Here is a 14535-nt window from a genome sequence, read left to right on the forward strand (position 1 = left end):
CCAGATTCTGGATATTATAAATAAAGCTGCTATGAGCATAGTTGAGCTAATGTCCTAGTTGTATGGTGGAGCGTCTTTCAGGTATATGCCTAGGAGTGGTATAGCTGGGTCTTGAGGTAGAGCTATTACCTGTTTTCTGTAAAAATGCCAGATTGATTTCCAAAGTGGTTGTACAAGTTTGCACTCCCACCAGCAATGGAGGAGTGTTCCCCTTTCTCCACATCCTTGCCAGCATGTGCTGTCACTTGAGTTTTTGATCTTAGCCATTCTGATGGGTGTATGATGGCATCTCAGAGTCGTTTTGATGTCCACTTCACTGATGACCAAGGATGTTGAGCATTTCTTTATGTGCTTCTATCCATTAAAGAATCATCTGTTGAAAATTCTCTGTATAGCTCTGTGCCCTATTTTTTAAATTGGGTTATTTGGTTTGTTGGGGTTTAATTTTTGAGTTCTTTATATATTTTGGGTATTAGCCCTTTGTCAGGTATAGGATTGGTGGAGAATTTTTCCCAGTCTGTAGGCTACCATTTCTTCTATTGACAGTGTCCTTTGCCTTACAGAAGCTTTTCAGTTTCAGGGGGTCCCATTTATTAATTATTGATCCTAAGGTCCGAGCTATTGGTGGTCTGTTCAGGAAGTTGTCTACTGTTCCAATGAATTCAAGGCTTTTCCCCACTTACTCTTATTTTAAAAGATCTCTACACTGAAAGAACTCAGTAAATTTAAAATAATCTATTATTTGACATTTTAAATTTTTCCCTAAATTATTCAAGTCCTTTTTATATTACTTATGGATATATTATTTATAACCATTTTGCTAAGAATAAGATCATATGAAATTGTATTTATTATTGTATGTACTTGTGTACAGTGTGTGCATGTGTGTGTGTGTGTGTGTGTGTGTGTGTGTGTGTATGTGTGTGTGTGCACACATGTGGGTGTGTACGTGTGGGTGCATGCATGCCACAAGTGCATATGTTGGTCAGAGGACCAGACGTAAGGGTAAGCTCACGTCCTCCATTGTGGATTCTAGGAACTGAGCTCAAGTTTCAGGCTTGCGCAGCAGGTACTCTCACACACTGAGTCTCCTTGTATCCTCCTGTAATGGCTTTACTGTAGGTGAAGAAACGCAGAGTTTAAATGATGCCTGCAATTTCCTAGTTTATAAGAAACTAATCTAGAAATTGCACTCCCACCTCCTTTGACTACACACCTTGGACACTGGTAGCTAGTCAAATGGACAAAGGCCCACAGTTCCATTTGCGAGAGATGCACCCTGGTAATTGTTGGGAACTGAATAACTACAGAGAGAAAGGTTGGCACAGATGCACAGTGCTGCGGTCACTATGATTCTACCATTCTGGTCATTCTGGATAAGGAAAAGAAAGCACCACAGACAGTGGGTCTGACCCCAGAGGCAAAGGATGCTCCTGATGAAGGTGGAGAGAGGCAACTTCTGATACAGCCAACTCTCTCTTCTTTGGCTGTGATGCCCTCAAAAAGTAGTAGAGATAGTAATAGCTGGATGAATTCGACCTTCCTTCTCAAGGCATCAAAGCAGCATGAAGGTGAAGCCATTCCCTGTGAATTCTTGTCCTCCCCGTTCTCCCCAGGAGAGTGGACTCCACACCCAACCCTCGCTGAAAAAAATACCTTCCTGTATGCACGAACCTAACCCTGAACTAGGCAGGCGCAAACACACTTTATCCTGAAGACCACTTGTAGATATTGCTCAATGTGGAGCGAGCGCAGCCTTCCCTCCAGAAAGCTGAGCAAAAAGGAAATTAAAAACAACAAAATTGGATTTATAAAAGACTGCAATTCACAATAAGGGATACACATGCCTATGTTCTTAAGAAATACATTTCTTCCAGAAGTAAAATAGGCAAATAACTTCATTAAATGTTCTCTGATATTTTTCATAAAAATATTAACTATGTAAGCTGACTGAAGTCTTAATTATAACAAATTGTTTCATAAGTTTTTGTTTTTTAAAGTAACTAAACTAGGAACACATAGTTGGGAGTAATACATATTTTCTTTTCATTTTAATATTTTATTAGCATATATTAATCATACATTACAGTGTGTTTTATTATGACGTTTAAATACATGTACACAATATATTTCAATCATATTAGCCCCCGTTTTGTGCTCTCTTGTCCGCCTCCCACCCATTACTCTTTTTCCTCTTTCCAGCCCATCCTGTTTTGGTTTTCACATCTCTATTTCTGTGACACCATGCACGGGTTACATGCAGGTGGTGGGGACGTGTTCACTGCAGGATGCTCACTATGTCCACGGGTACACTTTGAGGAAAATGTCTCTTTCTCCTACCTAAATTGTTATCTGACTATAAATCCTTATGGAGGTGTGTGGCCCCATGAACCCTTTCTCCTTCCACTGCAAGAGTTGATATGCTCTATAGCAGCTAATCACAGTTCAATAGCTCAAGATTGCAACAAAAGCGGTATGCCCAGAAGTCGGCGTTCTACGCACGCACTTCTCCCTGCTTTTCCTAGCATCTTTCTTCTGCTTCCTGTGTAATGTTCTCTAAGCCTTGCAGAGGAATGTGTCAGCCAAGGTGTGCATGAAGAGATGAGTGGTCAAAGAAAATATTGTGTATATACACAGTGAAATTCTATTCACTTTCAAAGAAGAGTAAAATTTTAAAAATTGAAGAAAAATGGGTGGAATTGAAAATTATGTTAAGTGAGGTAACAAGATCAGAAAAACATATACCGCGTGTGTTCACTCTTATATGCAGATCCAATGTTCTGTATTTTAGATATATGGATTTATATCTGGATGAGTATGGGGGGAGCACATAGAAGTAAATGTGGCCCACGGGAGTGGAAGGAAAGATTCTTTAAGTGAGAAAGTTGACATGCATGCAAGTGGAAAGGAGACCAGTGGAAATATGAATGTTTTGGTTGAGAGGACCAACCAAGATCAAGGAAAATTAAGCTACACTTGGCAAGGTAATAAAAAGAAATGAACAAACAAACAGACAAACAGACAAATGTTTGTATGGAGATAACTTGTGTGTACGGATAAAATTGTTCCCAGAAGCTATAGGTTATAAAACAAAAATCCCAGTGCCTCTGGGGTGTGATGTTCTTACAAGCTGGGTCTTCAAAGGCAGTGTAAGTCCTACAAAGAACACAGACGGCTGCTTCTGTTGTTAGTTCCTCCCTATAGCTCGATAGAGATGCTGTAGCTGATGAAGCTACACATCTTGTTTGCAGGACATAGAGAAATCAAGCTGGAACTTAGCTGGAAGCTTCCTCTCCGTTGGCTAGCTCTCGCGGTGCTGGAAATGGCTACGCAGAATGCTATCAGAAAATTGTCATTGGCTGTCTTACTCATCTCTGGGCTCTGTGCACAACAATAGCAGACAGTCAGTCAAGATGAGTCCACTGGTATTAAAATGGCAAGTCTACAGTAGGAGAAACCACCTGCATTCGTTTTTTTTAATTAAAAAATGTTTTAATTTATTCACTTTACATCCTGATTATAGCCTGCTCCATTTCCTCCCTGTCCTACCCTTTTTCTTTCACTCCCCCTCCTCCCTCTTCTAGTCCTGAGAAAAGGGGAGCCCTCCTCCCCTATCATCTAATCCCAGACTATCAATTCTCCTCTGGAATGGCTGCATCCTCTTCCTCTGTGGCCTGGCAAGGGAGAAATGACCAACAAGTGGGCACCAGCGTCCCCATATTATGGAACCCAGGAGGAGACTGTGCTGCCTGTCGACTACATCTGAGCAGGGGGTCTAGTTGGTCAGAGCGCCGTGGCGTTTACAACCAATTGATCACAACCAGCTACAGATTCCTTTGTCCATGGCCATGCCACCCTGAACATGCCTGATCTCTTCTGACCAACTCTGTGTTCTCACCTGACTTGACGACAGCGTCACAGGAGGGAATTAACACCTGACACTGCAAAACCCATCAAAAGCCCATGATGGAGAAGGTCCTAGGCCTTCCCTAGTTGGGAAGTTATTGTTGTAACTTTACTAAGTTGGCATTATGTGCCATCAAATGGCTTTTTAAATAAATATGTTTGTGTATAGCAATTAGGCTGCTGTGAACTTTGGCCAAGGAGGCTTTTTTTTTTTATAGTGTGAGTATGTGGGGGTTGGGGCAGGCAGAGTCATTACTGGGGAAGGCACAACGAATAAGTGGCGGTTAAACATCCAGTTAAGAATGGAGCATCTATAAGAGCCCTCCAAGGCGTAGGGAACATTGAGGAAGAATGAGTTTTCAAAGACTAGGTCCCACTGTCCATTGATGAAGAGTTACAGGTTATGCTAAGGGATTAAAGTCCAATATTGGGAGTCTGTCTTGTTTGATACAGGTACTCCCATCACACCTGTTGATGGATGGTTCACATATGTTTTCTCCAGGCCTCCCCCCCCCACCCTCCATTCTCCAAGCCTAGACCTGTCAGCCAGTGATACCAGTGTTTCCAGTTTCTGTCACTGTAGAGTATTTTTAAAATTTATTTATTTAATCACTTTACAACCTGATTTTAGCCCCCACCCTCTTCTCCTGCAAGTCTTGCCCTCATATCTCCCTTGTTCTCCTTCTTCTCAGAGAAGGCGAGGCCCCTACGGGATACCAACCCACCCAGACATCTCAAGTCACAGCACATCTTCTCAGACAAGACAGCCCAGCTAGGGAAAGGCAGGTCACAGAGTCAGAGACAGCCCCATTGTTAGGGGACCCACATGGAGCATGCTGTACATCTGCTGCATATGTGTAGGGGGTGTAGGTAAGGCCCATGTGAGCCCTTTGGTTTGTGGTTTAGTCTCTTGGAGCCCCCACTTGTTCAGGTTAATTTACTCAGTAGTTGTGGAGTTCTTCAACCTTGGAGATCAGTGCCATTGGCTTGTGCTTTCTTTTCCTTTCCTGTCTAGAGCTGTCAGAGAGGCAAACAGTTCCAGTGGTCCATACCTTGCACATTTGTGTCACACACTTTTCCTTGGATCTTCTCACAATTATGAACCTCCCATGCATGACTAAATATATTTCTCACCAAAGGAGCACCAAGTCCCTATCATACAAACGTCCTCACAAATACCCCAGGAAGACGGGAAGTTCTTGGTCCTTAAAGTTTCTAGGCACAGACACAGATGGATAGACACAGATAGACAATGCTGTAATGATTCTGATAAACTGTAGTTTGGGGCAGGAAGATAGAGGTAAGAGCCCATATTCCAGCAGGGCATTTTGGAAAGGATTATTGGACATTAGGCACATTTCACCATGAAGTCATATTTTAACACAACGCCTACCTGAGGGACTCTGGGTGAATAACATTGACAGATGCCTTAGGGGACCAGAGGCTGTTACAGAAAAAACAGTAGACATTACAAGACTAACAGATCTCTTTCTAAATACAGGGCATTTCTGGGGAGAAATGACTTAGCTGTCAGATACATCTCTCTGGCTAACTATCTCATAATGCTAGATAGTTATAAAAATTGTTGCTGCCAACATGATTTTTAAATTAGGCCAATTAGACTGAAAAGTCAGGAGTCTAAACCCCTGAGCATATGGAAGGAAGGGGAAACCTGCTTTGAGAAAGAAGCTGAGCTGCCTTTATAGGGGGCAGGAAAATAAGGGCACTGGGAAGATGGCTCTGCTGGTAAAGTACGTGTGAGATAGACACACCAGCCTGAGTTTGAAAACAAGAATCCAGGTAAAAATGCCAGGCATGGTGATGTAAGTCTGTACTCTCAGAATGAATGGGAGGATCCCTGTTTCGCATCTTACCCTACTTTGTGATATCCAGACCAATGGAGGACCCCATTTCATAAACAAGATGCATACCTCCCAATGAATGACAACAGAAATTGTCCTCTGTCTTCCATATGTATACACATACACAAGCATACATAACTGAATATACACATGTGCAATTGTACATAGATAAACACACACACACTTACACACACATAGTCCATGTGCAAACACAAGCTTACACACACAAAAGAAAAAAAAGGTTGACTTGATTTACATGCATACTTGTAAATGCTTCTTAATCCTATTCAATCACTTTGAACAAATTGTTAAGCTTGCTTGATATCTCGCTATTCCAGAGGATGAAAATATATTATGACACGCTGATATGAAATCTGTTTTAGGTGAAAAGATTTATGCATGTGGGGAAGTTAGAAAACACATTGAATTTTAAGCAACTGTGAAAGTATATGCTCAGTGAATAATCTACAAGGGTGTTCCCAGAGGAAACTGAGTATTGGCTGGAAACGCCTGCAGAGAAAGTAGAAAAGACTAGTTAAGAGAGTGTGTAGAACAGCTGAGAAGAGAGGAGGCAGGCGTGTTAGCCTGGATTCTGCCGTTGTAGCTGTGGGAAGGTGACTAGGAGCCTGGCCTAGTTATTGCAAAATTTCAATATTGGCATTAGAGAGATAAGGGTAGAGACAAATACAGACATGAAAACGGTGAAGTTATCTTCTCTGTCTGATCACTTCCAGGACATTCCTCACTTGTCCTTTCACGGGCTTGCAGATAAACCTTTCTTCAGTTCTTGTCACAGAAGAATGGGCTCTGAAGGCAGCCTATCTCCTTGATTACTTTTATGTCTTTATCTCCTACCACAAGGCAGGGAGCTGTCTTTGCTTAAGCGTGACTTGGCATATGTAAATGTTAGCGCAGATGTGCTGCTGTACTGAGGTGAGTGGACGAACGGCTGAGCAGAGCTCACCAACTGTTCTCTCCTGGACTCACTTGGAGGCCTCTCATTAGTCCCAGGTAGGAGCCTTCTATGCTTAGGATGCCTACACAGTTTATCATTGGCCAAGCAGGAGCAGTCAAAAGATAAATGGATGACAAAATCAATGCCAGGCACGGAGTAATACTATTCCAAAGAGGTTGTTATTCCTTGGTTTCCTCACAGGGATCCTGAGGCTGCTCCCTTGTGTTTTCTTTTTCTTTTTCCAGAGGTGAGGAGAGGTTTTACTTGGGGGAATGAGAAACTTTCTACTTTTAATTGACTTACTGACTGAAATGATTCTTACAGAACATTGTTATTTTGACTATTGGGGCATTTTAGACATCATCATAATTATGTCCAAAGCAGGGGTCAGCCATGACGTTTCCAAATACCGCTCTGTAAACCAGGAACTCGGAAATCACTGGGAATGTTTACTAAGAAAGTGATTTGAGGGAAAAGTGACTTCCTTCCAGGACATGTTGGTTTTCCTAGGGGTATCCAGGATCCCATTGCTGATGAAAACTCAGTAATTCTTGGGTATTTAAGAATAATAAAAGGGGACATCTGGGGGATTCCTTCTGCACTGGGTGCAAGAATAAATGCTTCGTCATATATAAAGCTTGACATTGGCTAAGGTAAAAGATGTAGAAAGATCAGGGTGCGTTTGTAGGACTCAGAACAGTGCCCCCAAGAGGTCCATTGCCTTCTAAGGCATTTATCTCCAACACTCTGAGCCTGAAGCTGGCTTCAGTAGGGACTTATTCCAAAACCTGTTGGCTCATTTTCGTTCTTCTACTTTCGTTGTTGTCATTCTATTTTCCTTGAAATGTTTTACAACAGAGTGTCTAGAACCCTGTACTGTGTGCACTTGTTGCGTGATACCTAAGGTACATGGCTGCTTTTACTAGTCACTACCTCAGATAGGTTCTGTCACCTCCTGATATGACTGTAGTGACTAAGGTCATGAACCTTTGTAGATCCACTCACGCCACATCCAAACCATAGGGACACAGACATAGCTACTTTAAAAGACTACGTACATCACAATCATTTTAGCCAATATATCCTGTATGTTCTACACCACAGACAGCTCAGAGATGTAAGCCCTTAGGAGCTTTGGGCACATCTGGGTCATTGTGGTCACTTTGTCTGGAGCCTGGAAATAATTGCTTGAAAGATACCAAAGGGAGGACCTCATCAAATACCGAAAATGGAACCTTGTAGGCAGAAAACAAATTCTAATTTCTCAATGAGTAGAAAAAGGCAAAGATGTAGACCCATAAAAGTCAAAGCCAATTTGTAATAGAAAAATGCAAGGGGAAATAGAGGAAGAAGGTGATAATATAAAACATATATAATGCTTATTTTTATTTAGAAGTCTTAACAAAATCATGGGGTGTGTGCTTTGTTTCTCCCAAGCCATATGCCATGGGCATCTAATGAAAACATTGTGCTTTATACACTTTTGAAAGCAAGGGATAATTTTACATTTGAAATCAATCCGGCAGACACAAACTAACACAAGAGAACTCACATGAGCTTCTTTTGATTAAATTCACTCCTCATAAAAGCAGTATAGTTACATTTCTGGGAAATAATGGAAAGTGGTTTTGCATGAATTTTGATAGCTTTGCCCAATCTTTCAATCCACCCACATCCCAACATTAGTCTTTTCCTTTTGAGTCCTCTGATTTAATGCTGTTTTACAAATGAGTCCATCATTTCCCTGGGAGGTTAAGCAGTGAGCTTTGCCTAGCTGTCCTGTGAAGGGTTCAGAGTAGATAAAAGTCCACCAGGTTCCAGTGCCTGCTACGCTCCCCGAGACAGCCTTATTATACAGCTCGATATCCAGAAAGCATATCCTGATTTTTTTTTCCATCTTTGCAGCAAGAGCACACATGAAGACTTCAAGAGTCAAAATTGCCAGAGCATAATTCTTTCTCTTCAGAAGCTAACACAATCCAGGGAGAATTTCTTGAGGACATATATTTCAATGTATGCAATAAATATGTGTAGTTAATAATCCAAAAAGTATTTATTTGGCCTCCTAAGTTTCCAGGAATTTATCACCAATTATGTTGGGGTTACAAGAAAGTTTACAAAGGCATCACAAAAATATGTAGCCCAGAGAATATGTTCACAATTAATTTCTTATTCCTTCAATTCATTCATCTATGATGAGTAAATTAATTAAAAGAGAATTTAACTGGAAAGGATAAAATGGCCTGAGCAGCATTTGATGAGTAAAGTGTCAGTGTTGCAGAGGTCTGCCTTATCCTGGGTACAGGGCACCACCTCACACTTTCCTTCCAAATAAAGTCCATGAGCTATTTTGTGAGCCGCCTACGTGCTGATAGCTCTGGAATATTCCTGACCCAAGGGTGATTGAAATGATTTCAGTGAAAGTTAAATAATTTTTAAACACTTGGATTATCAAATACAAACCTTTCTTTTTTACTCTTTTCTTATTGTTAAACATCATTTTATGGAGTATCTTCCCAATATTCTTTAAGTGGGGGAACTAGAACAATTTTATTATATCCCAGGCCCTTTGGAGCCCTCTCAGTACAAGTATCACAAAGAACCAGCCACTACAAACATTTTAAAAGATTCCCCTTCCACTTACTGTAGGAGAAAAACAACCCTTAAGATTAATTGTGAGGCTTTCAGCAGAGTATTGCCTAATTAAGGATGACCAAAGAAGAGGCAGCCTCAGAGACTCCTTTAATTTGACAGGCTGGATACTTAGCATGTTTGAGAGGAAGTTCTCAGGGGCAAATCTGCAATCTATTCCATTAGTATAGAGCTCTAGAACTTTGCTCAGACAATAGCAGTCTACAAAGGAATAACTTGCTTCCACGAATAACAAACATTTACTGCATTTGCTTGCCCTGTTTCTCACCTCTTTAGTAGGGATTTTATTACCAAAATGAAAGAACTGTTTTATGGAACAGTTGGTGCGAGGTAGAGGCTTCACTAAAGTTGTGGATCGAGCCGTAGCAGCCTTGAGTATAATCTCTACCTGCAGGTTGGGTCAGAACGTTTTGAAGAGATGTGAGCTGCACTTAAGCACCACTTCTGTTATTTTCAGCAAGCGGTGTTTTTTAATGCTGCTTTGTTCTTCCCTGTTAAAGCCTCACATTAGTAAATGCTGATTGATGCTCGAAAGATGGAGCTTTACGGAAGGATACGCATGGCATGCTAATTACGCTAAATGTGGGGATGGAGAGAGATGCAGAAATATATGAGTAAATGTTATAAACATTTCAGAAGTAAAAAGGACGCACGGGTGTGTGTGTGTGTGTGTGTGTGTGTGTGTGTGTGTGTGTGTGTGTGTGTGTGTGCGCGCTAATGTGGTATTCAATCAGCAAAGCAGGCACTTGAGCTCTCTCTCTCTCTCTCTCTCTCTCTCTCTCTCTCTTCCTTCTCAGTCCCTCCTTCCCTTCCTCCTTCCTTCTATTCCTCTCCCTCCTATAAAGGTACATTTTGTGTGTATGTATGTATATATACATACACACACATGTATAGTTGTTAAGCAAATTAATATAACTTTCATATCACATACCTAATTTTTTGTGTGTGGTGGTGCATGTGCAAGCGTGTGTGAGTACATGCTTACCTGTGTGTACATATTGCACACAGGAACAAGAGGCCATCCCTGGGTGTCTTCCTCAATCACTTTGCACCTTGTTTTTGAGACATGGTTTCTCACAAATCTCACAAGTTGGCCAGGCCAGCTGGCCGGCAATTTCCAGAGAGCTATCTGTGTTTGCCTCCCCAGCACTGAGATGATAGCTAGGAACTGAAGTGCTAGGCTTTTCCCGTAGGCCCTGGGCATCTGCATAGCAAGTGCCTCACCGAGTCATCTCCCCAGCTCCCGGGATAAGTAGTTGTTTTAATGGTAGGTGCACTTAATACTATTATCAGCAAACTTGCAGTGGATGTTGAAGCATTACTACATTTGTTTTGCTGCACAGCCAACTTTTTTGAAAAATACGAGTACAACTTTGAACATACATCTCTCCTGTCAAGGCTCCCCTTTTGTCCCTAATAGCAACTGCTGTACCCTGTGTTGGTGAGTTGTGCATTTTAAGAAATGGTTCACATCCAAGTGAAAAGAATGTCTTTCCACCGTCTCGTCTATTCTACTTGGACTGATACTCTTTGGATCCATCCCATTTTGGAACATGTGACAGGATATCCTTTGTTATAGCTAAATAATGTTCACATGTGTGTGTGATATGATTGATATATGTCACATTGCCAATATCCATTCATTCCTCATAGAGCATGTAGACCTTTTCCATATTCTTGGCATTGGTAATAATGCACCAGTGAAGAGGGAAGAAATCTGTATATGATGCTAGCTTTGTTTCCTTCTCCTGGGAGAGGAAAGGCTGTATTATTTGGTTTCACATCCCGGATGACCATAGATGGAATGACCTTTACTTTGTTCTTATCTACAGCTTCTTGTCCCCCAGCCTCCTTCTGATTGGCCAGTGATTGACTTATCAATATGCTTAGTACTCTTTCCACTCTCCTTTGTCTTTAACCCTTTCAGACTTTAGCTGATAAACAAGCTCATGTCTCTGGTTACATGAAATATAAGTAAAGGAATAAATGCAAGTTTTTCTTTTATCACTCCCATCATAGATCCTTTATAGAGAAAATTTTTCTATATATTTCTCTGATTTACGTGCCAATATCCTTGTTGTTGTTTTCCTTTTTGTTTCAGTGTAGTTTTACTCTGGCATGGTGAGTGATCTTGTCTGTATTTGCAAGATGAAGGTATTTTGCTCATTATTTGCCTTGATATCATTTTTTTCAGTAATGTCCTATTTTGTTTTCTATTGCTGCAACAAAACACCATGACCAAAGAAAGACAAACTGAAAAGGAAAGGCTTTCAATTTTTATTTTCTTCTTCTTCTTCCTTTTCCCCCCTACTTGTCCTAATTATGGTCCATCTTTGAGGAAAGTCTGGGCAGAACTGAAGCAGAACCATGGGGAAGCAGAGGAGCACTGCTTACTGGCTTGCTTCCAGTGGTTCACTCAGTTTGCTTTTCCATACTACTCAAGACCACCTGCCAAGGGTGGCACGTCCCACAGTGGTCTGGGCCCTTGCCCATCAACCATTAATCAAGAAAAGGCCTCCAGATGTAACCAGAGGCCAGTCTAACTGAGGCAATTCCTCAGTGGAAGTTCCCTGTTTCCAGATGACACCCACTTGTGTCCAATGACAAAAAATAACTAGCACAACTAAAACATTCACCGTTAAAATATTTACCTTGGTACTTACGTATTTATCATTGTTTTTGGTTTGCTATGTTGGTTCTTAAAATTGCACCCCACTGAATGCTGCACTCTCCTCATCTAGTTTATTTTTATCCTGGACCTGGATACTCATTTCTTCACAGTAACTCAGGCAAATTTTAGGTACAATAAATCCCATCTTTCTCCCAACCATTGCTTCTAGTCTCTACATTTTACCTTATTGCAAAAGCTATAATCCTGGGTCATACCAGACATTACTTTCCCATTTCCATTGTTCTTGTTACACTGACCGTATAATCAACTGTCTTATTTTTACATCCTTTCCTCCGTACATAACTTTCTTCATAAATACTCTCTTATTTTAGAACCTCATCAGTATTTTATGAAGTGTTTCAGTATGATTTTGTCTAGTGTATCCCCAGTCTTTACCCAAGCTATTCATCACACCACTGCAGCCAGTGATATATCTCTAGAGTGAACCTCTAGTGATATCTCTAGATGGTGTGAAAATCCTTCAGCCCCTTTTTTTGACTTAGCATAGCATCATAATCCTTCACTAGACACTTAATAACTCTCATCATTTGCTACTTGTAAGCCCTTTGTTTTCACTTCTTTCTACTGACCAATTATGGCCTTTGTTGAACTAGTTAGAGAATGGTTAATGAACTATGTTTGTATAACATTCACTTTCTAGAACTCTATTTATTTCATTCCTTTAAAACTGAATCCATTGATTATCTTGTCCAGGAATTCTACCAGATATTTTCTGTCTGAGCTAGCATCTACGTGATCTGCTCTCATTTGGAACTGCCTTCTCATGTGTCAGCACTGTTTTCTGGGAAGCATGCTCACTGAGTTATAAGAAAATTGAGAGTAGAGACTGTATCTTCTAATGAAGTTTCTAGCACACAATACACTTCTGGAAGAAAACAGGTACCTACCAAATGATAAAAGAGATTGTTTGGGAATTATTTTCTAGCCGGTAGGCATGAAGCCCCAGCTTAATATCTCTATGTCCCATGACTCAAGCAAGTTATGTCTTCAGCAAGAAGAGTCTTACTTTCAGTTTCTGGGAGGTAACAAATAACATTGTCAATAGCATCAAATGTGGGTTTTGCTTCCAAGGATACTCCTGTCCCTGCCTCCCATGTTGCCATGGTAGTACTGAGACTTCAGACAGGGACCATCCCTAGATTTATGTGGGTTTGGGGATTCAAACAAAGGTTCTCATTCCTGCACTTTTAACCACTGAGCTATCTCTCCAGTCAAAATCTACGTTTAAACTTATCTTTTTAAAGTTTATGTGGATGAGTGCTTTGTCACATGTATGTCTCTTTAAAGGCAAGAAGACAGTGTCAGCTCTCCAGGATTTGGAGTTACAGGTGGCTGTGAACTTCTCTGTGGGTTCTGAGTGTTGACTCCAGTCCTCTGTAAGGCTAGTCAGTGTCCTCAGCCACTGAGCAGCCCTGCATTCTCCATAGCCCTGCTTTTCTTTCTTTTTCTTTTTGGTAGGATGGTTATTTTTAATTTTTTATTTATTTTAACTATATTATTTTTTCTCTCATGTATTACATCCTCAAAGCAGTTTTCCCTCCCTTCTCCTGTCCCAGTGCTCCTCCCCATCCGCTCTTCTTCCCTTTCTCCTCAGAAAAGAACAGGCCACGTGAGCACATCAAACAAACATAGCATACCAAGTTGCACTAAGGCTAACATCACCCCTTATGTTAAGGCTGGAGGAGGAGGCAACCCAGTAGGATGAAAACAGTTCCTAAAACAGTCAAAAGGGTCAGAAACAACCTCTGCTCCCACAAGAAGACCAAGGCACACAATCATAAGCTATATGCAGAGGTCTTTTTTTAGATCCATGAAAGTTCACTGTTTGTTGTTTCAGTCTCAGTGAGACTCTGGAGGCCCAGGTTAGTTGGTTCCGTGGGTTTTCTTTGGTGTTCTTGACCTTTCTTGCTCCTACAAACTTTCCTGCCCCTCTATCAGAGGATTCCTCAATCTGTGCATAATGTATAGGTGTGGGTCTCTTCACTTGCTTCTATCAGTTGCTAGATGAAGCCTCTCTGAGGACAGTTATCCTAGGCTCGTGTCTATGAGTATAGCAGAGTATCATTAGGATCACTTCGTTAACTTTTTTTTTTCTTGTTCACGTCCTGTTTTGTTCTATCCTGGGTCTCTGGGCTATATAGCCTCTGGTTCCTGGCCCTCTAGGTAGTGTAAAGTCTCAAGCAGGACCAGTCGTTGCTTGGCCACTCCTGTAACTGTTGTGCCATTTTACCCCAACACATCTTTTAGGCAGGATAAATTATAAGTCTAAAGTTTTATGACTGGCTTAGTGTCCTAATTCCTCCACTGAAGTCTTGTCTGGGTACAAGAGATGGCTGGCTCAGGTTCTGTATGCCCCACTACTAGATGTCTTAGCTAGCTAGCATCACTCTGGTATATTTCTAGGAGTTTCCATTGCTCTATGTTTGTACCTCCCCAATATACACCTCAATTTCAGTTGTCTCTTCCAG

At 41.1% G+C, this 14535-nt stretch overlaps 1 protein-coding gene across 10 annotated transcripts in view; it reads left to right on the plus strand.

Annotated features, from left to right (window-relative positions):
- Positions 1 to 14535, plus strand: part of GRM8 (glutamate metabotropic receptor 8) — an 855522-nt gene that overhangs the window by 620491 nt on the left and 220496 nt on the right. The window lies entirely within an intron of this gene.

This window comes from Acomys minous, assembly GCF_964271855.1.
Source record: "Acomys minous genome assembly, chromosome: 6".
In the NCBI taxonomy this organism is placed as follows: Eukaryota; Metazoa; Chordata; class Mammalia; order Rodentia; family Muridae; genus Acomys; species Acomys minous.